This window comes from Prionailurus viverrinus, chromosome D3 (assembly GCF_022837055.1).
Source record: "Prionailurus viverrinus isolate Anna chromosome D3, UM_Priviv_1.0, whole genome shotgun sequence".
Classification (NCBI taxonomy): Eukaryota; Metazoa; Chordata; class Mammalia; order Carnivora; family Felidae; genus Prionailurus; species Prionailurus viverrinus.
In genome coordinates this window covers 73,346,779-73,369,492 of record NC_062572.1, presented here as the reverse complement: position 1 = coordinate 73,369,492, position 22,714 = coordinate 73,346,779, and the positions used below count along the sequence as shown (strand labels likewise).

At 37.8% G+C, this 22,714-nt stretch overlaps 1 protein-coding gene and 1 non-coding gene across 2 annotated transcripts in view; both read right to left on the bottom strand.

Annotated features, from left to right (window-relative positions):
- Nucleotides 1–22,714, bottom strand: part of DCC (DCC netrin 1 receptor) — a 1,137,854-nt gene that overhangs the window by 705,797 nt on the left and 409,343 nt on the right. The window lies entirely within an intron of this gene.
- On the bottom strand, nucleotides 18,598–18,682 carry TRNAQ-UUG (transfer RNA glutamine (anticodon UUG)). Its single transcript has one exon. It is a non-coding gene; the product is annotated as a tRNA-Gln (tRNA).

Genomic DNA, 22,714 nt, shown 5'->3' with positions numbered 1-22,714 from the left:
GAGAGAGAGGAAAGAGGGTGAGAACCCCAAGTAGGCTCTGTACTGTCAGTGCAGAGCCCAATGTGGGGCTCAAACCCACAAACCATGAGGCCATGACCTGAACTGAACTCAAGAGTTGGATGCTCAAGCGACTGTGCAACCCAGGTGCCTCAAACCGAGATTATACTCTGATTATGACTCTACCATCTTGAGAAACAGAATTTTCTATCCTTGAGCTATTAATGGATTACCTGAGTCCATGCAGGTGAAGAGAACTATTAACTGTCTTTAAATTCTAATTGTATAGATGACTGCTTAGAATGGCCTCATATACATCTCTTGCCAATCGAGTGCATAAATATATATAAATACAAATAGATATATCCTATTTCATTCATACATTCATTTAGTGAACATGTACTGAATTCCAATAAAATGTTAAATAGTAATCGAGATGAGTAGATATAAGTCTCTGAACTCAAATAGGATAGATGAAAAGTTCAAAATAATCGGTGTTAGGCTTAGTGATGACATAAGAGGGAGGTGATACAGATGCATATATGAGTGTATCAGTGCTTAACAACAGTGTGGCCTACCCAGCCCATGGACACAATTGTGGTCACTCATATGTGAGTAGCCACCACTCCTCACATGTGGTCCAGGTGCCTTGTGTGTGTGTTGGGTCACTTCCCAAAGATTTCTGGGAGTCCCAGAACCTGCCTGTGCTGCCCACACACCTCTACCTGTGGCTGTTGCTGTTGTTCAAGTTTTATTCAAATTCCACTGAATTTCCAACTCCACTTCACCTCCAGGCTGAAGTACCTAGAGATGTACATTTTTCTCTGAATTAAGAAGTTTAAGCTTTTCTCTTAGGGTTAGACTTAACTGGGGTTCTCTCTCAGCAGATGTCCCAGCTTTCCAAGTTTTATAGGAGTTCCTTCTGGTCATGTGCCCAGTGTTAAAATTGTGTGTGTGTGTGTGTGTGTGTGTGTGTGTGTGTGTGTGTGTGTTATCTCTGGATGGCTGGGTCAAAACGGGCTCAAGTTCAAGGACCCCTTCCATTCCTCTCAGCCACAAACCTCTTCCATGTACCCATATGCCATCTCTCTTGCCAAAGGGATCCGGGCCCAGGAAAGCAGACTGTACAAACATGTTTGAAATGGTCACCTAAGTCCCATGCCCACCTGGGACTCTGACTACTCCATCCATCATATATACTCAGGTAGTTCAGCACTGCATGATGAATATGCTGTATAGCTCTTTATTATCCCGCACACTCCTTAAATTCCAGGTTCTTTAGTTAAACAGACTTGGTTTCAAATCCCATCTCCCTCTTACTCCCTGTGTGACTATGACTAATTTATATTATGTTTCTAATTTTCTAGTTTTTAACTATAAAAATGAGGATAAAAGTACTTATTTTGGGGTTGTTTTGAAGATTAAGTAAAATATTGACATTTACTTAGTCATTATGTATTCTTTAATAAAATCCCAATGAGTACGTGAGTTGAATAAATGTGCTGGGTCTCTCTACACACACACACACACACACACACACACACACACACACACACGCACACTATTTTTTTTGTTTGTTTGTTTTTAATGGAGATTTGGATGCTAAGATCTAACCTCCTCTACCCAGATATTTAAATTCCCATATATAGCTTAATCTTGATTCCAGAACTCCCCTCCTCAAGGCTGTTACTCTGGCAAAAGGTGAGAGATAACTTTCCCCAAGCTACTGCCTCATCTGTATGGCTGTGGAGGTGGGGGGGTGGGGGTGGGGGGTTAGGTCTTTCTCGTTTGACTTCTTGAAGCTAATGATTCAGAAGCAGTTTGACACAGGTATAATTTTCCCTCAATATCTCACTGCCATGCTATACCACTATTTGCCAACTGTCAGCACAGTTAACGCTGCTACTGCTCTGGGGGATGTCGATACAAAAAGAAGAGGGGTGCTTTAAAAGAAGGAGGCAAAGGAAGGGGAAGGAGAAGGTGATAGAACACTAACAAGCAAATAAACTCAGATCAAAAACCTTGAGGTGATTCAGAGATCTAACTGACTTAATTTTTATAGGTCTATAGGATCTAAATTTTTTATACCGACAAGCAGACTGAGGACAAAAAATAAGGTATTTTGCATACATCTTTATATTCTCAGTAACAGAACTACATTGACTGTAAATTCAGGGTGATTTGGCTCCCAGTTTCAAGCCTAAGTACAGTATTATATAATTTTCCAAACTGGATTCCACAGGATGCCACTGTCTTGTAACATGTTAATAGATATTCCATAAAAAGAAGAGTTCCTAAGTTCCACATTTAGAAATGTGGCTTATAATTCCCCCAACCATAAGATTCACAATACATATTATTACATTCAAAACTTTGAGAAGTCTTACAGGATGGATGGATGGATGGATGGATGGATGGATGGATAGAAAGATCCTTCTTCATTGTTTACCTTTCCATTTCCCAAATTTATCTGGCCAGAGAAATCTTGTTTTGGAGGACTTTTACATCTCGTTAACTCCTCTGTGACAAAGTTTTCTTATCGATGAAGAAAAAGTAGCATCCATCTAAATTGTTACTGTGAAAACTGATTGAGTGAATCCAGGGAACACACTTAACGCTGCGCCTGGCACACAGAGAGTCCTCCATTGCTATTGTTGTGGTTATGATTATCATCAAAAGACATTAACATCTTGAGGAGGATGGTGTGAGAACTGCAATATTAGCTGTCATAAATTGCAAAATCGGCCACAGTGCCTCCTCATCATCAAAGAGAGGGGAATATTTCTCTACTTCCTGAATCTCACCTGGTTTTATGATGGATTTTGGCCAATAGGATGTGGCAGAAGCTGTGCTGTGAGTTCCAGCCTAGGGCTCAAGAGACAGACCATATACTCTTGGACTCTCAACTCTTGGAACCCTGTGATCTCCATGGGTCCCTCATGTGGACATCTCCAAGCTATCCTACTCAAGGATAAAATCACTTGGAGAGGAGTGCCTGTCTTTCCAGCCAAGGCCATCATAAACAAGCCACTCCCTCCGATATACTAGCAGATCACAGGTGCATGAGTGAGACCAGTCCAGCTGACCCAGACCAAGACCACCCAGCTGATCTAATGAATCACAAATTAAATAAACAGTTGTTTTCAGCCACTGATTTCTGAGATGGTTTGCTATACAGCAAAAGCTAACTGACACATTAGAGAAAAAAATAAAAACAAACAAAAAAAAACAACTTTGGTGCCTTATTCTGCTTTCAGTCTCTCAAGGGCAAAATGCACTTCTGAATACAATATGATATGTTAATAAAATGTATGTTTTGCTATTTATGAGCAATCACTAATCTGTAGAAGTATGAAACATCTGTTTGCAGATGAAAATGCTATCACACAAAGATTTTTTCAAACTTGTTTATACATGCATCTAATCACACCATCAACACATTTTTCAACTGAGAAAGACAGAAATTTATGTACCTAACATATTGTCATTTCATATTCACCTATATACTTTAAGAACAATACTTTGAGTCAAACAATAAAAGATACATTGCAAAGATAAGACGTTGCTCAAACAATGCTGGAGATGTCTTTTTTGTAGAGCATCTCCTAATGTTTCTCATTTAAAAAAAAACCCTATATTTTACCTATCATTGTCCTTAAAAACTGAACAGAAAAGTCAAAATATTGGAATACATTGTTTCATGATTCATTTAAAATATCACATGCCATATTGCATAACTGCAGGCATTTGGATCACAGTATTAGCTAGGGAACACTTAGAATTTCATAACAAATTTTGCTAAAGGTACATATTGAGTAGGACCATGGATGCCTTTTCTCATCAGGAGCTGCAACACTAATTTTGTTAATTCACTGAACACTACAGAAAAATGAATAATATTAGCATATATTATAATAAAAGCATAATCCAGGAATATTTTTTAAAGTAATTCAACAAATGTTCATTGACATATACCATGTCTTAGAGCGTTGATAGCCATTAATGGTTCCAAATGAAGAACATTACCTGTGCCCTCAAAGAGCTCCCAGGCAAGTGGAAAAAGAAAATTATTTATCTGAGGAATAATCAGAATCAAAAATATCCATACCTGACAACAAGTCTAACCTTGTAATAAGCCATGCTAGCCATTAATTCTATAACTGATTCAATGATAATAATAGGCATTATTTGTCATATCACTAGTTATTAACTAAGATAAAACAAAGCAACAGTGATTAAGTTGTATTGATAACCTGGAGATTTTTTTCTATCCACTGTTAAGAAATGAATATGATGCTATGATCCTTGCAATAGCCATCCTAGTTCCTGGAAACCAGGGCATTTAAAATAGTTTCTCAAATGTTGACCAGTGGGTACCGGGTGGTTTCCATAGGAATATTTTTAAGTGTATTTTTATTTATTTTTGAGAGAGAGAGAGAGAGAGAGAGAGAGAGAGAGAGAGAGAGAGAAAGAGAGAGAGCACTTGTGGGGGAGGGGCAGAAAGAGAGGAAGAGAGAGAATTCCAAGCAGGCTCTGTGCTATCAGTGCAGAGCCTGATGCAGGGTTCAAACTCACCAACCATGAGATCATGAACTGAGCTGAAATCAAGAGTCAGATGTTTAACTGACAGAGCCACCCAGGTGCCTTTCCATAGGAGTATTTTGAAAGTGGAGTTAACTTTAGGTATTTGGATGAAATTGCTGAGGTCACTGGATTGTAACCTACCATGGTTATAAATAAACATGTGCCTTGACATGAGACTGACCTAGGTTCAAATTCTGACTTTTTCCCAATGTACTACATAGATCATAGGAAGAATGAGGACTTGTGTTTTGCTGAATGTTTGCAAATTAATTGAAGTACAAAGTAGCCATGGAATAGCTAGCTGGCTTCTGATTTCAAGAGCTTTAGAAATACCTATATATTTATCCAGCTTCACAACACAAGAATATTGTATGTTAATTTGTAATAACAGTTCCTGAACATTAAAAAGGAAGGAAGGAAGGAAGGAAGGAAGGAAGGAAGGAAGAAAAAAGAATACTTCATATCAGTGGTTTTTGACTTTCATTATTAGTCTTTCCTTCTCACTTCCTCCTCCTTTCCTTTATCTCTTCCCCCTTCTTACTCAACTTCATTTCTTCCCCCATTATAAAAAAGGCTCAAGGACACACATGCACACAAATCCTTGATCAATTATAATAGCTTCCTCCCAACTCAGAAGGCATTTGGAGTTTCTGCAAAGGACAGAACCATTAATTGTACTTAGAAAGTTTTTCTGAGGTCTCTGAACTAGCCAAAGCCTAGTCAGCTACTTTCTCTAGCCAGGATAAAGACATTTACCAAGTCTTTGCCATAGTCTGATACCCAGTCACTTTAACAACAACAACAACAAAAAACAAAAAACAAACAAACAAAAACCAAAAAACTGTATTGCCCTATAAGGCAAAGTGAAATGGAACTTTTAAGGAATTTCAATAAAGTCCCGTATTTGGAAAGGTTGGGCATGAGGACTCTGGTTAAATGACTATTTACCAAATGCCTGGCGGCAAGGTTTGTATCAAGAACATCTTTTGGAACACTACATTGCCTTTTACAGAAAATACAATAAAATGCACTCAGCATTATAATGCATACAAGTTAATTTTTAGAAGGATTCAGAAAGAATTATAGGATCTTGTCAGGCCTCAAGTCACATTATTAACCTTACTCTTTATCATACATGCCTGAGGATACCAACACTAAAACTAGGCTGCCCTGTGAGAAGTCACAGCATTTTTATGCACTTTGATTTTTCTTTGTGTTATAAAAGTAGAAGCAGAGTGAAAATAAATTATTTTGGGCTCTGGATAAACATATGCTTATGGTGCTCAAAGAGTTTAAATAGATGTTAAAACCACCTTCCAGAGCAGCTCTTTCAAAAGGAACAAATAGGGATGCCCAGCTCCGTCAAAATGACAGACTATATAAACTGAATTTCCTGCATGATTTTCATTCTTCACTTAAATGCAAAATAGAGTTTAAAGCTATGCTTATTTTCTGAAAGTATCTGTAGTGCAGGTCTGTTTTTCATCATGACATACAACATATTTTTAGAAACATCTGCACACTGGGAATCAGTATGGTCTCCTGTTTTCAGCTTCCCTGAATCTCACAGGGCACCATCTGTCCAAAGACATTTAAGCCTTTCACCAGTGTTATGTGATCTAATATAATAGTGATGATTTACCTTCCTGGGCAAGTCTGGCACCTAATTCTTCTAGGTAAGTGTCAGGTTTTCAAATTGAAATGTTTATAAGAGGAGCATAATGGGGAATAAATTCCCCTAAACTATTCTGAAATTTACTTCTCTCTTAACAGAGTATCAGGGATAAAATCAAAACTTTGCAAATGTTTGTTTCTTTTGCAAGTGACTTAGAGGGGAGCAAAGAAGGATCAAATAAAGCCATGATGGAGACAGCCAGTAGTCCAGGGTCTAGGAAGTCACATTCATAAGAGGTCAGATCCAGAGGTCAGTAAGCCAGAAAGCTGCAGCAGAGAGGAACACATGGAAAGAGGCCAAGAATCCAGGGTTCTGTGTATTTGAGATTAAAGTGTGGGGACAAAACAAGGGTGAGGGAGTAGTCCCAGAAGTAGGATCAAAGTAGGGCTTAAGAATAGACATAGGGCACTAGAGTGTCCAACATCAGAAGCTGTCTTGGGGAAGGGCTGAGATGAGGAATACAGCAGACCAGAGGAAGTTGAAGGAACAAGATATAAAAACTCAAATTTCCTCTCCTGACTTCTAAATACCATAAGCTCCTCTCTCAGAATCCCAAAAGGTTAGTTCAAAGCAGGATGCTATGTACCTGTGTTACCTGTGTTCAAAGCAGTATGCTATGTACCTGTGTTACCAAAACTTTCACGATAAAACTAAACGCCAGGTTCTAGAGATAGTATCCTTACTTTCCAAGCCTTTAAAATGCATTGCATTTGAAGGAGCCTGTTGAACTAAATAGGGGTCCTTTGAAAAGATTCTCTCTAAAGTGCACCCTCATTCGGAAAGGTCCCTTTGTTTAGAAAGCATCTTTGTGCTTAGTTCTGGAAATGCATTAACTGAAGAGGCCTTTTACTTTCCTACTTCTACTCAATTGTATTTTACCTTGACTGTCTTTACGGAAAATGGTCCTTTTCATCATTCAGAAATTATTTTCTTTAAAAAAAAAACACACATTGTTTCTTAGTGCTAAAGTCTCTCCTTGTATATTCAATCTGTAATGAAAAAAGTCATTCTCTTCAACTATCAATTCTTTAAAGAACAAAGTAATGTAAGCTTTCTTTACTCTTTTCACATATAAATAGATTTTCACAACGTCCATCTCAAATTGATGAGGACTTCGTAAAAAATTATTATCTTTCCATGACACTCCTTCCGTCCCTCCTGCTACAATGTGAGCTTCTTGAAAGGAGGTGGCTCTTCAGTGTGGTTATTATGATACTTTCGTAAAACAGGTATTCACTATATTAACTATAAAATTCAGTTCTCTACAATGATTTGCATTCATCCAGAACAGCACAGTTTGGTGGACCCCAACCTTTCTATCACCTAGGACTTATTTCCTTGTATTTCTCTCTATAGACTATATATTTTGAAAGATATTTTCTAACAAACAACCTGCACTAATATTTTTCAAGATGGCCATGAAGTTTATTAATTTTCAAACTGTAATGTCCAAAATAATGTCGAGGTAAACAACTGAAATGAAAAAGAATTGAACTAGGTTTTTGGATTCTTGATCGACCTACCTACCTCATCTACCTATCTTATCAATCTATTGAATCCTATGCTAAAAAAAAAGAATAAAATTTAAAATGCTATTTAAAGTATCAGCAATAATAAACATGAGGTACTAGGAATGTATCTATAAAATATATGAAAGACATCTATGATTAAAGAGACTTCAAAATAGAATTTGAAAGACCAAAATTAAAAAAGAAAGAAATCATATTCAAGATTAGAAATCCCAGAACTATACTTGATCTTAGCCAAAAGGCCGAGAAGCGATAGAAATCCCAGAACTATAAAGATGTAAACTGTAGAGATGATCCCTCTTCCCCCTCCCAAATTTACACTTCAGTACATTCTAATCAAAATCTCAACTTGCATCTTGGGGGAAACTTTGAAAGTCAACTAAAATTTCATGCAAATGTGAAGAGCCAACAAAAGCCAAAATACACTTTAATAAACAACAAAACAGGAAGATAGGCTTCCAGATTCATTTTTAGTGCTATAGTAATCAAAATGACACATGGATACACGGATAGAAATATAGAACACTGACAGAGAACATAGAGCCTACAAACACAGCCTACATTAATGGACTCTTGATATTTAACAGGATGCTATGTAGTGCTGCACAGCCACCAGGAGAAAAGGTGAATCCTGCCAATACACAGGCAGAAGACAACCAATGAGGGAAAAATTGAAAGGGATATTGATAATAATGAACTTTAAAGCCTATATCCCACCATATCCAACAGTCAGGCCTATTTAGTGGCTAAGTGTAGAAAGTAAAATGATAAAACTTTTAGAAAATAACAAAACAGTATCTTGACAATCTTGGGGTGGGGTAGGATTTGTTAAGCAAGATAGGAAAAAGCAACACTAAAAATGAAAGAAGGAAGGAAGGAAAGAAATGGAAAGGAACAAAGGTAGGAAGGATGGAAAACTTTTTTAAAAGAAGAAGAAAGAAAAAAGGTAAAACTAGGTCATTGCTCAAATTGTGGTTCTTGGAATTGTCCCAAGTCTTCCAATTTTTTTACCAGTATGCCACATGGCATGTCACATTGAGAGGAAATTTTTAGAGAATTACATAAACATTTGATGTATGTCTATTGGGCCTAATTAAAAAAAAAACTATGTTTGTATATAAAATGTCTTTATTTTTATTTATTTTTTATTATTCCATTTCATTGTATTTTACTAAAGTAGTAGCTAATGTCTAGGGAAAAAAATGATCTGCAGAGTTTGAGAAGGGGTGAAAACAGTAATGAAATTAACTTAAAATTAATTTAAAAACACTAATTCTATTCATGAAAAGATGCTCCATGATTCATTAAAAGACACTTTCAAACCATAAAATGCAAGAAAATGTTATAGGTTCTTTCATTGTTTCTTTGATGCATTAAATGTATATGTTTAAACACCTAAGAAAAGGGCTTAATATTAAATGCTATAGTCTCATTCCATAACAAACTTTAAAACAACTCTGCTTGTAGCTTCTTTCATATCTCTACATGGTGTGTTTGTTTCTTGATCTATCAACTTGAGACATTATTTATTGACTTCTCACAATGATAGATACAGATTTAGCCCCCACCCCCTTTCCAGTATATCTCTATTGAAATTATCCATATTGGTTATCATTGAAACAGCTGTCCTTATAAAAGAAAGGAAGAGAGGATTTTGAGACAGACATATGAAGAAGACCCCCAACTAAGGAGGAGGCAGGACCACCATGGATTCAGGAAGTGGACTGATACAGCCACAAGCCAAGCAATGAATGGCTGAAGCAGGAAAAGGCAAATAAGAGATTCTACCCTGGAGCCTCCAGAGGGAAGACTAGTCTGCTGACACCTTGATTCAAACTCTGGCCTCCAAAACCATAAGAGAATAAATGTCTGTTAACATAACCTACCCAGTTTATGGTACTTTCCTACAGCAGCCTGAGGAAACACACCACTCAAGGCCAAGACTGATGAGGTTAGTGAGGCAGGCGCCTTAGGTACAAAATTTAATGGGGCACCAAAAAACTCAATTTGAAGATAAAATTATGTTTTAAATGTATTTTTTATTATTTGATTTTATTTTTTAGTTTTTCTTTATTTTTGAAAGAGAGAGACAGAGACAGGGAGAGATGGAAACAGAATCTGAAGCAGGCTCCAGGCTCTGAGCCGTCAGCACCGAGTCCTATGTGGGATTCAAACTCAATGAACCACAAGATCATGACCCGAGCTGAAGTCAGACACTTAATCAACTGAGCCATGCAGGTACCCCTGGATGGCTTTAGTCGAGCATCCGACTTTGGCTCAGGTCATGATCTCACAGTTCGTGAGCTTGAGTACCACATTGGTGAGTTTGAGCCCTGCATCTGGTGGGCATGAGTCCCGCTTCAGGTGACCTGGCTTTCTCTCCCTCTCTCTCTCTCTGCCCCTCCTGGATTCTCTCTCTGTCCCTAGCTCACTTACACCCTTCTCTAAATAAATAAATGCATACATACATAAATATTGGAATGCAAAAACCCGGGATGAAAAACCAACTACCAATATTTTTTAAAACAGGAGAATCTGAGCCTGAACTCGTAGGGCACATTTTGGAACTCACCCTAGTTCAGCTGTGCTACAAGTCAACTACTTTTTAGTTCTTGGCTCCCTCGGTTACAAGTACCTTTGTAGGAAAGGTATGCGATATGTAATTTTTGAGCCCTTGGGTATCTAATAACTTCTTTATTTTATTCTTACATCTGATCAACAGTATGTATGTTTAAGGATTCCTAGGTTGAAAAAAATTTGCCCAAAGAAATAAGAAACTTTGCTTTGGTGTCTTCTTGCATCCAGTTTGCTCAGTCGGGAGGTAACTTGCTTGAGGAGGGTATGTCTCTTTGTCTGTGTGTGTGTCTGTCTGTGGGCCTGTGTGTGTGTGTTTGTGTGTGTGTGTGTGTCTTTCTCTTTGGAGACTTTCTCAAACTGTATAACAGATTAACTATAAGCCTTTTTCTTTCATCTAACTCAACACTTGCCAGGCCTTTTCAATTAGAAGACATATCAGGGAAACTATTTTATATATTTTTAAATGTGTTCCTCTTCAATTTTATCTCTTCTCTCTTCTGGTATTCCTATTAGCCAGACATTAGAAATCATGACCAGATATTAGAAATGGTTTTACCTTTGCTTCCCCTCCAGCTTTCTTTTGAAGAGAACAAATCTCAGTGATTCTCTCTTCCATCTTCCAACCCTTTTATTGATTTAATTTTTTTTCTATTGAAATATATACATTTAATTTTAAGAGATTGGTTTTCTTCTCCAATTGTTTCTTTTTTAGAGTTACTGTTATTAGTTTATGAATACATTATTTTCTTAAGTTTCTCTAAGATTATGCATTAGCAGTTGCTTAAAACCCCTTTGTTTCCCTGCATTAACTTGAAATTATTTTTCTAATTTTTAAAATTTATTCATCATTGCCTTTGTCATGTTGCAAGAATTCATAAAATGGCTGGTGACCCTTTTTGTGAATTTATATTTAAGTGTGAACCAAAAGAAACATTTCCCTGGGTCTCTATAAGTGGGTGAGACTATGAGAGTGAAAATACTTTACTGTGAGTGACTGAGGAGCTCCCCCATTGTGCTGGGAAAATCTACTGCCAAAATGCAGGGTTCTTTGCTGTTCTTGATCTCCCCAGACAGTACACTCATATTTCCCGAGAAGATCCTTCCCGTTTGACTGAAAGTAGTGACTATTTGTTAGGTATTCTGCACAAATAGGGAAGGCAGAAGATAGCCATTGAATATTGTGTTAATATCTCCTCCTCCCTCTCCCCTCTTTCTCCTTTTTTTCCCTCTCTCCTACCTTGGGGATTTCCTTGGCACTCAAAGTTCTGCCAGGCAGTGATTAACATTATCTTTAGCTATCCACCCAGGGCACTCTGGACCAGTGGTTACAAACTGAAGGTGCATTAGAAGGCTTGTTAAAATACAGATCCCTAGGCACCATCCAGAGCCTCTGTCAATAGGTCTGAAGTAGGGCTCATAATCTTCATTTCTAACAAGCTCCCACGTGATGGTTATGATGCTGATCGGGACAACTTGGTGAACCACTGCTCAAAGCTCACCTAACTTGCCTGAACATACAAATATCTGGGGTTCTCATTTCAGAACTGCTCTCCAGGTCCCACATCACTTTATTTCAAATTAGTACACTTACCCCTGGAGATGATCATCAGGGAAATTTGGTTGGCTGCAGCCTCTTCAGCCTTGTTTTATCTTTCTCCTCCTGCATCTGACTTTTGCTTTCTACAGATTGTTGCAATCTGTTGTGTACATATGTCCCACATTTTTTCCTTTATTAATTTGGGGTTAAACCTTTCAATTCTTTTTGTTAAGAGATAGAACAAGCAGGGGAGAGAGGCAGAGGGAGAGGGACAGAGAGAATCTTGAGCAACCTCCAAGCTCAGCATGGAACCTGATGCAGGGCTCAATCTCACAACTGTGAGGATGTGACCTGAGCCTAAATCAAAAGTCGGTCGCTTAACCAACTGAGCCACCTAGGCACCTCTCCCACATTTATTTTGTAACTTTCAATTCTTATAAACTTTTTCTATTAGTGCCTCAAGTGTTGTTGGGAAGAGAAATCAACTTATTTGGTAAGTAAGTCATCTTTAAACAGAACACATAGCTAAAGATACAAAATATAAAAATGATCCCCTCCCTTCAGCTACTAACTTAACTGACAGTCAGATCATGAAATTGCTAGAATATGGTCCTCAGGTAAGAGGAAAGATCTTCAATATTAGGCACTGAAAGCCCAACATCCTAGTTTTAGAGGTCTAACTGAAAGCTTAAACCCTAATACCAAAGTTGTCAGTTTCTGGTATCTAATAATTTAAATCCAGGCTCTTACATTGAAATGATTTATTTTTGCAAAGTTTTTCCCAGTTACTATCATTCTTTCCAGCAGCCCCCAGAGGACTTAGTAGGGTTGCTACCCCTGTTAAAAGTATGAGAAGTTCTAAGCACCATGACATGATATCCATAGCCATATAGTGAATCCACCTTTGAGGAATCACACGTAAAACACTCTGAATACCAGTCAACTGACCAATTCAAAAAGTTTGTTTTCCTGGCCATGAAAATATTTGTATACACTTGGATATGTATTAAAGCAGTAAATCTCCAGGAGAAGTAAGACAGAGACGGATCTGTATTATAATATAATGGCTTTACTTTAAAGGCAAGACATTAGAGATATAATGCTACATCATTCCTTGAAGAGTTTTTGCTTCGACCATCTTTATCATGAAACAACTCTCCCACTCCAAAAATAAAATTAAATTAAAACACTGTGTTGGATCATATGCTCGACTGGACTAAACCTCCTTGAAGGGAGGGCATTATCCAATCTGAGCTCTTATGTCTTTAGAGAACACAGCCAGCTCTGATATTGACCCTAGAGACTTCTTCTACTCTTTGGATGACAGCTGCTTCTTAGGCCACTTCTGCGGTAGTTTCTCTGATGAAGTGTCTTAGACAGTAACTATCAGCCAAAGGGAAGAGAATGAAATCAGAATAAATTTTCAACTTTAAACCTGTTAAACCGTTAACACAAATCATCGCATCACTTCTGCCATAAACCATGGCAATCCACAGAGATGCATTTAATCAGGCTCTCTCAAAAATAAACTGCTGGTGCCCACAATGCACACTTAGAAACCTCTTGCTATCATTCTCCTGATATTCATGGTTTACTGACTGTTTTTAATCACAGTACAATGGGATATTCTTGAAAGAATAACTATTAACATGAAGTTCCTTAACCAAGAAGTGTTCAGCATGAATTGATAAAATTACCATCTCCCCATTATTTGTCATTACAATACCATTTAATAAAGGGGATATGATAATTAATAGCTTCCAATAATCAAATCAAATAAGATTCAGCTATAATAAGTAAAAAGAAGATACTACATAATAAATACATTAATAAATAAAAGGGTGGGGTCTCATAGACGAACAAGGCATGGTGACATTTTGCATAAACTTGAAAATAATATACACATTACACTTCAGTATATATCAGAGTCACCTGGGGAGCTAATAAAGAAAACAGCCTCATTGAGGAATGACAAGGCCTCGACCTGGTGTTTTTACCAAGTTCCTTGAAAAGTACTGCATTTAGGAATTAATTAAAATATGGGAGAGGTAAGGAGAAGGGCAATGGGTGGGGAAAAAAGAGAGATCAATATTACAGGAGGCTTTTGATATTGAAGAAACTCACATCTCCCATTTTAAATAAATAAAACTTCCTAGCTATCTATCTGATATGACATCTCCAACTACATCCCCATTTTTGTGAGAAGATAATGCTCTAAAATGTCTTTGGGTCTGGACACTGACTCACTAGCGTTTCTATGCATTGGAAGTTTCCAGCCTCTCCGTCCACCTCTGGCGTACAAGGTAGAAAAGAGAGACTACACCCATCATCTGGAAAAAGCCTAGTGGCTGTCAAACAGAGAAAGTACTAGAGAAATCAGCAATGCCAGCTAACAAGGGGCTTGTGGACATTCTTTTTTGATTTGAATAAATTATTTTCAAAATTGAACAGAACTGAAAAATAGTTATCAATTTTATCCATTTAGTTTAAACACTGAATTCTTTTTTGTGAATAAGAATTTTTCTTTACTGAAAACAAAATAAAACAAAGGAAAACATAGATTCTCCATCTCATACCTTCTTGAAGGTTTGTGTGTGAGGTCTGTTGCTCATGAACCAGCTTTGATGTTGGCCATCCCAGGGCTTAATTCTTCCCAGACAACACTGAATAAGAGGCCTACTGAGGCTTGACAGTAACCTGGGAAACATTTGAAAACTGCTTTCTGAAAGGAAAAGCAGTTATTCCTTAAGAATAGAGAAGATGAAAGCCCCAAGTTTCCTGAAGGCCTGAAGGGAGGAAAGGCCAAGAACACTTACTGTCCTATCCTTCTTGGCATGTTAGAGACAATCTAAAGAAACCAAAATGATCTCTGGACTATGGGGCCCTGAAGGATGTGAAAGGAAGATGAACTGTGAATACTTTAATGCTCTCAGTTTATGACCATTAACAAATATTTTGACTACTACATGAAGACTTTGATCTTTTCCCAATTCAAGATCCTGTGGTTCTCTGCATCCCCATTCTCTGGGTTGTTTCTATATACTGCTAATAAAATCTTCTGACTCATGATGTGTTACTTGGCTCCCAGATAAACAGAGAAATCCTGGGATCCAAGAATTAGGGCCTTAACCCTCAGTTACCTGACTCTGCAGTTCCCACCCTTTGCTGATGATTCACATTTGGTTATTGCCCACAACCCTGGTTAGACACTAAGACACTGTAATATAGTGCCCACTGTGAATACATCAGCAAAGATAACAGACATGGTTCCCCCTGCACTCAGGAAGCTTCCATTTTAGTGTGGTAGGCAGATGCTAAAGAAATAATAATACAATTACAATCAGCAATCATTATGAAGGAGACTTGAGGCATGGTGCTCTGATAACAGTTAGTAGTGAGCCCTAAAAAAAAAAAAAAAAAAAAAAAGACAACATATATCCCAGAAAAAGTGACATGAAAACAGAACTCTGAAGAATGAAAAGGAATGAGCTTAAGCAAGAGGAACTGAAAAAGGGGTCTCCAGGAGATTACTCTGTATTCTAAGTCTCAGTGTGAGAGGAAACATGGCTTACTCAAAGAACTGAAAAAGATTCTAATAGTTAGAGCAAAGCATGGAAACTAGTGAGAATGAAGCTGGTTGTGGAGGAAGGAGAGGGAAATGGGGGGAAAGGATGTAAGGAGGAGGGCTTTTAGGTCATTATGGAGTTTAGAGTTGATCCTAGAAATGGAAATGATTGAACAACTTCAAATGTTTTTAAAAGACAACTTTAGCCTCTGTGTATAAAATAGACTGCCATGTAATTAACAGTCAGTTATAGGAGAAGCAGTCAGGGATGATGGTGGCTTCTGTTCAGATGGTGCCAGCACACATAGAAATAAATAAACACAACAAGAAATAAACAGTTGTAAATGAGCAGTCAACTAATCTCTGCCGAAGGAGCAAAGGCAAAATTATGGAGAGAAGATAGTCTTTTCAACAAATGATGCTGTAACAGCTACATGAAAAATAAGGAATCTACGCACACCTTACGCTGTTCACCAAAAAAGAAAAAGTACTCAGAATAGATCATATACCTAAATGTCAAACAAAAAATCATAAAAATCCTAAAGGTAACATGGGAGAATACATAAATGAGTTTGGATATGGTGGTGACTTTTCAGACACAACACCAAAAGTATAATCCATGAAAAAAAAATGATAAACTAGACTTTGTTGAAATAAAAAACTTCTACTCTACAAAGGACACTGTCAAGAGAATGAAGACAGAACACAGACTGAGACAAAATATTTACAGAAAACATAGCTGATAAAGCACTGTCATCCCAAACCTAAAAGAACTTTTAAAACAAACAATATGAAAATGAGCAACTCTATTAAAAAATGAGCAAAAGAGCTGAACAGACACCTCACCAAAGGAGATCTACCGATGGCAACTGAGCATATGAAAAGATGCCGCACATCTTATGTCATCAGAAAAATGCAAATTAAAACGAGATACCACTACATGACTATTAGCATGTCAAAATCCAGAACACTGACAACACCAAATGCTGGCAAGGATGTGGAGCAACAGGAACTCTCATTCATTGCTGGTGGGAATGCAAAATGGTACAGCCACTCTGGAAGATATTTTTGACTTTCCTTATAAAACTAAAAATACCTTTACCATACAATCTAATAATCCCATTCCTTGGTATTCACCCAAATGAACCAAAACATGTCCACACAAAACTTTCACATGAATGTGCATAGCAGCTTTATTCAGTTACCAAAACTTAGAGGTAACCAAGAGGTCCTTTGATAGGTGAAGGGATAAATGAACACAGAATGGCATATCATTCAGCACTAAAAATAAATAAGCTATTAAACCATCAAAAGACATGGAAAGATATTAAATGGATATTGTTAAGTAAAAGAAGCCATCTGAAAAGACTACATACTATATGCTTCCAACTATATGACATTCTGAACAAAGCAAAATTAAGAAGACAGTAAAAAAAGATCAGTGGTTGCCAGTGCTTATACATTTCTTTATATATTTGTCAAAACCGGTAGAATATGCAACACCAAGGATGAACCCTGAGGTGAACTATGGACTTGGAGTGATACTTATGCATGAGTGTAGTCTCATCAATTATAATAAAGTACTACTCTCATGTGGAATGTTAGTAATGGGGGAGGCTGTGTATATGTAGGAAATGGGAAATATGGGAACTCTCTGTCTCTTCTGGTCAATTTTGCTATGAAGTTAACATTGCTCTAAAAAATTAAGTCTATTTAAAAGGGGAAAAAAAGGTGGGGCACATGGGTGGCTCAGTCAGTTAAGCATCCGACTTCTGGTACCGGCTCAGATCGTGGTCTCATAGTTCATGGGTTTGAGTGCTATGTTGGGCTCTGTGCTGACAGTGTAGCGCCTGCTTGGCTTAGTTGGTATTCTCTCTCTCTCTCTCTCTCTCTCTCTCTCTCTCTCTCTCCTTCTCTCTCTTCTTCTCCACTCTCTCTCTTTCTCAAAAAAAAAAAAAAAGGAAAAATAACATTTCTTAGAAAAACCACACATGGCTTGCTATTTGATTAGAATGTTGCTGGTGTGAGAGAAAAAACTAAATTTCACAGATTTCTGTCTTGAACAACTCAATAGGTGGGATGTCATTCACTGTAGTGGGACTTACAGGAAAAGGAAAGAAAGAGAAGACAATGAGGTGAGAGAAATTGAAAACAGAATTAGATTCCTGGTTGAAGCTAATTCAAGTCCTGGAGCGCCTAGGTGGCTCAGTTGGTTAGGAGGTGATCTCACCATTCCCAAGTTCGAGCCCCATGTCAGGCTCTGTGCTGACAGCTCAGAGCCTGGAGCCTGTTTCAGATTCTGTGCCTCCCTCTATCTCTCTGCCCCTCCCCTGCTCATGCTCTCTCTCTAAAATAATTAATAAATAAATAAATAAATGAATGAATGAATAAATAAATAAATATTAAATAAATAAATAAATAAATAAATAAATAAATAAAATCAAACTAATTCGAGTCCTTTTGTCCTTAACCCCCACTCTCACTTATTATTATTATTTTTTAATCTGGAGTCTAGCCTGTTTATCCCAATAGGTTTCACTGGAAAATGTTAGCCACTTATGAGTTAGGCATAGCTTGATTCCGATAAAAAAAATGCAAACAGAATCAGATGTCCAGGTACACAGTAAGAAAAGCACAGTGGCTTAGAGGAAAGAGTGTGATTTTGAGGTCTAAAAGACCTGGGTTTCAAACTTGCTTTGCATATTCATTAGTTGTGGGGTAAATTATTTAAATTGTCCTTCAGTCTTCTCCTAAGGGATATGGCTTGAGGGTGGTTTTGAGGGACATAAATTATGTTGCTGTTTTTTAGGTGAAGTGTTACAAAATTGGTCTTTACACCATAAAAGCAAGTGTTGGGATTATACACTGGGTGTTTCTCACATTTTAACATAAATTTGACAGCTGTATAAAAATACAATGCAAATAGGTGGGAGTGAAATCAGGATGAATACACAGGAAGAAAGGGTGGTTTCTTGGAACTCTCCTGAACAACCTACAACTGAAGACTTGATACCACACTTTTTTTAAAAAAATGTTTATTTATTTTTGAGAGTGGGGGGGGGGGGAGGAAGTAGGGGAGGGGCAGAGAGAGAGAGACAGAGAGTCCGAAGCAGGCTCCAAGCCGTCGGCGCAGAGCCTGACATGGGGTTCGAACCCACGAGCCATGAGATCATGATCTGAGCCAAAGTCAGATGCTCAACCAACTGAGCCACCCAGGCACCACAATACCTCACCTTTTATTGAAGATACTCTATTCTCTTCTAGGGAGCTTATGTTTGTTCTTTTGTGGAAGCCATAGGAGGTTCTCAGGACATTTTGAAGCCCCATTCCAAATGGCAACATGTAGATTTCTCTTCCATTGCTTCCTTGTTCTTTCCTTCCCCAAAAGTAATTCTTTCAAAGATTTAACTGTAGACATTCCAAAGTATAGAAAGAGTGCTTCGAGTATTAAATAATTAAATAATATAGACTCAGTACCTAGTGAGTGCTAAATATGATAGAGGGGAAAGCAAACTAAAAAACACAACCACAAAGAAGACTTAACAATGAACAAGATTTGAAAAAATGAAGTAAAGCTTTAGGGAAAAGGTCTTATGCCATCCACAGAATAATACAAATGTGGAAATAAACATACTGGGGACTAAGAATTCCCCAATCAATCTGGGTCTCCTCAGCAGGGATCTGGCATAGCGTGTCCCTGGGTAGCACAGTTTAGTCTAAAATGTTGAGGGCAGTGTAGTAGAGCTCTTTCTGTGACAGAGCAACTAGGATAGGCAGAGCAACTAGTATGCCCGTGAGTCTTCGTAACGAAAATCAGCATCCCTGACCTGTGTTGACCACATTTGTAGCATTTTTTCCCCCTTCATTGGGTGACCTACCACACGTAAGCCTTCTTTCTGCCTCTAATTTCTGAGGCCCAGTAGCCATGCGAAAAAGTATGAAATGGTTACTCATTATAAACTGAAAAAAGGATAAACTCATAATTTTTCAAACATGTGAAACACATGTTCCCCAGGTAAGACCTTGCACTCCAAATGTCAGGCCAGAGTGAATTCTTAAAGCTGAGTTATAAAGCTCTGAAAATGGAGTTTATAATGAAAATGTTGACAGGCTCTTGGAGTCACTGTAGTATAGAAAATTTAATATGTCACCTTGTTTTACAAGATTTTACTGGCAGAGAAGAAAATTAAAACATTTAGCATCTTTCACTTCACCAAATTGCTTTCCTCCTCCAAAGTGTGGTGCCATTTGTAGCACTATTTCATTCATAAACATCCTTTTTATTGTCACAGGCCTAGCATGGGCGTGTTCAGCTCTGTATTCAATGTTTCCTTTCCAAAGCACTGAAATGCTTATTGGGGCAGCATTACCTTGTAATTGCATTCGCATTTTCTGAGGGTATGCTAAGTTGTAAGAGTTCTGGTGGAGAAAGGATGGAATTATTTACATAGCTGTATAGGCAACATGAATAATGCTGATCACTGAAATATTTTCCAAGAGCCTTTCAAAAGGCCTTTTTTTAAAAAGAAACATTTGTACTGTAGATACTTACGTAAATCCAAGGGGAAAAAAGAAAGGATAGCTTAGTGTTGGAGGAAACGAATTTAAACTCTCTGGCAAAATAGGATGACCGCCTGCATTTCTGAACACAAGTAGACAACGAACATCAAAATGAGGGATGGCGCACCCAGCTGGCTCGGTCAGGACAGTGTGCAGCTTTTGATCTCAGGGTGAGGTGGAGCCCTACACTGGGTGTAAAGATTACTTAAATAAGTAAATAAACTTCAAAAAATGAGGGATCATTTTCTAAGTCAGTGATAATCAAGATTCATATGAAAACACAGCTGTTAATCCAAGTCAGATCGTCCATGTGAATCTCCTCTAACCATGCAATATTTTGATATCCTTAATGACCATTTACTTTCATTATATGTCAAATACCAACTGGGGTAACAGGTCAATTTCCAGTTCACATGCTTTCCCAGAAGGAGAAGGAAGAGTCACCACATTTGCTAGACTACAGAAAGCTCTTCAAAGCCATGGCAAGCTTTACTTCAGATCACTGATACATGAGAATTAATGGGTGTTGCATTTCAATATCATGAAAGAATGAAGTCAAAACCTGAATACTGCCCAAGTACTTTCTAGTGCAGTCATTATTTTATTAACCACGATTACTCAGGAAGATGTACTGATCCCACAGCATTGGTGCTAACAGTTTTAAAGGGGCACATACAACCTTACATGTTTGCACTGGACTTGTGTAGATAGGGAAAGACAAGCTCTGCCTGGGAAACAGGCCAGATAGTTGAGAATGCAGGACATATACACAGGTGTCCCCATAGAGGAGAAGAAGGTTTCTCTATTCCCATCTGTTGCAGCCTACTTAGGGAATTTTCAGTAACACTCCAGTTTTGTCGTTCATAAAGCTTATTTATCGAGTCCTTATGAAGTCCCAGGCCCACTACTGAGCATCACTTGGTCATCGTCACAGCAACCTTATTATGCTAGGCCCATTTTGTAGATACACAACTAACCCCAGAATATTTCCATAGGTGGCCAAGTTTACAGAACTAATGAAGCAGTAGAGACAGGATCCAAAGTCTTGGCTGGCTGTCTCCAAAGCCCAATGCTCCTAACCACCAGGCTACGCCATAAAACTAACCAGGTTCTAAAGAGTCTGTTCACCCAGGGAAGTTAAGATATAATACGATCTGCATCTTCACAAAGTCACTGACCAGTAAAGGAATTGGGGCATATATGTATATTGTAAATATATGGTATGGCATGTTCCATTCTATGACAAGAAGCAACCCAGGTCACTGTGAGCTCACAGAAGATGGGCCTCTCCTAGTCTAAGGGGCTAGTTAGAGATTCCTAAAGATAGGCTGCATGAACTGAGTCTTGTAAAAAAGAAAAGAAAACAAAACAAAACAAGAGTTAGCACAGTGGATGAGAAAGACATACAGAATAAAGTGTGCAAAGCCATAAGCACCAGAATATGCACATTGAAGAAGCTGCTATAAAAACTGAAGAAAAGAGTGTGGATGGGGTTTTACCTGGAACTAGAGAAGCAAGCAGGGGCCAGAATCTAAAGGGTCTTTAGGACACTAGAGAGAATTCCCATTCTTCTATGGTGTGTGGATATGACCAAATACCATTTTGACAGTACATATAAAAGCTTAGGAAATACTGTTTTCTAAGGGTGACCTCAATCCCAAGTCATGGAGTGACACCTACTAAAACACAGGAAAAACACATATGGAGAAAATCTTAGGACACAGGTGAGATGCATTCTCCCAAGTTGCTCTACATAAGTTCTCTCTGTTTCTCTTTTTTTTCTTTTTAAGTGAGGCAAACATTGGTGTCTGTTTCTTAATGGTGTCATCACCACGCATAATAGAGTAAGCAGTAGATTTCTGTGATATTTAAAAGTTAAGAAGAAACCAGCTCTATTTGTTCAATGGCAGTAAAGCAAACAATGACCTGTGAGGTTTTAGGTCCAGGCTAACAAAAGGAATCTACTAGTATCTATTAACATGCAGGTACCCTTTGACTTAGCAATTGTATTGCTAAAAGTGGGTCTTAAGAGACTTGCAAAATATATGCACAAAAGAGTATCCCCTGGATACATTATAGGCAAAACTAAAAAATTAGAAATATACCAACATCAATATATGGATGGAAACTATAAAATATTATGAGGAATTTAAAAATGTGACTCCTCTATTAGAGTAAATACAGAAAAAATGTTAAACCGTATCTCTATACCAAAAACAAAAACAAGTTACAGAATATTTACAGGATAATCAGATAATCTCATTTATGTTAAAAACAGACAATAAAGAGATTAAGGCATACATCTGTTGTGATGAGCACTGGGTGATCCATGGAAGAGTTAAATCACTATACCGGAAACTAACATAACACTGCATGTTAACTACTATGGAATTAAAAAGAAAAAAAGACAATAAAGATAGAAAGTAGTTTCATGGTTGCCAGGGCAGGAGGGGAGGAATGAAGATGTTCCAGAGTTAGAAAGTGATGATGATTGCACAGCTTTATGAATATACTAATAATGTGTGCATCATCTGCTCTCAAAGGTAAAATGTTATGGTTTGTGAACTATTCCATAATAAAAACAAACAGACCCCAGATAGACGCAACGTGCATGTGTTGTGGGGGTTGTGGAGTACTTAAAGGAGACATTTACTTTATCTACAACTACATCCTCTCAACTTAGGTACGCA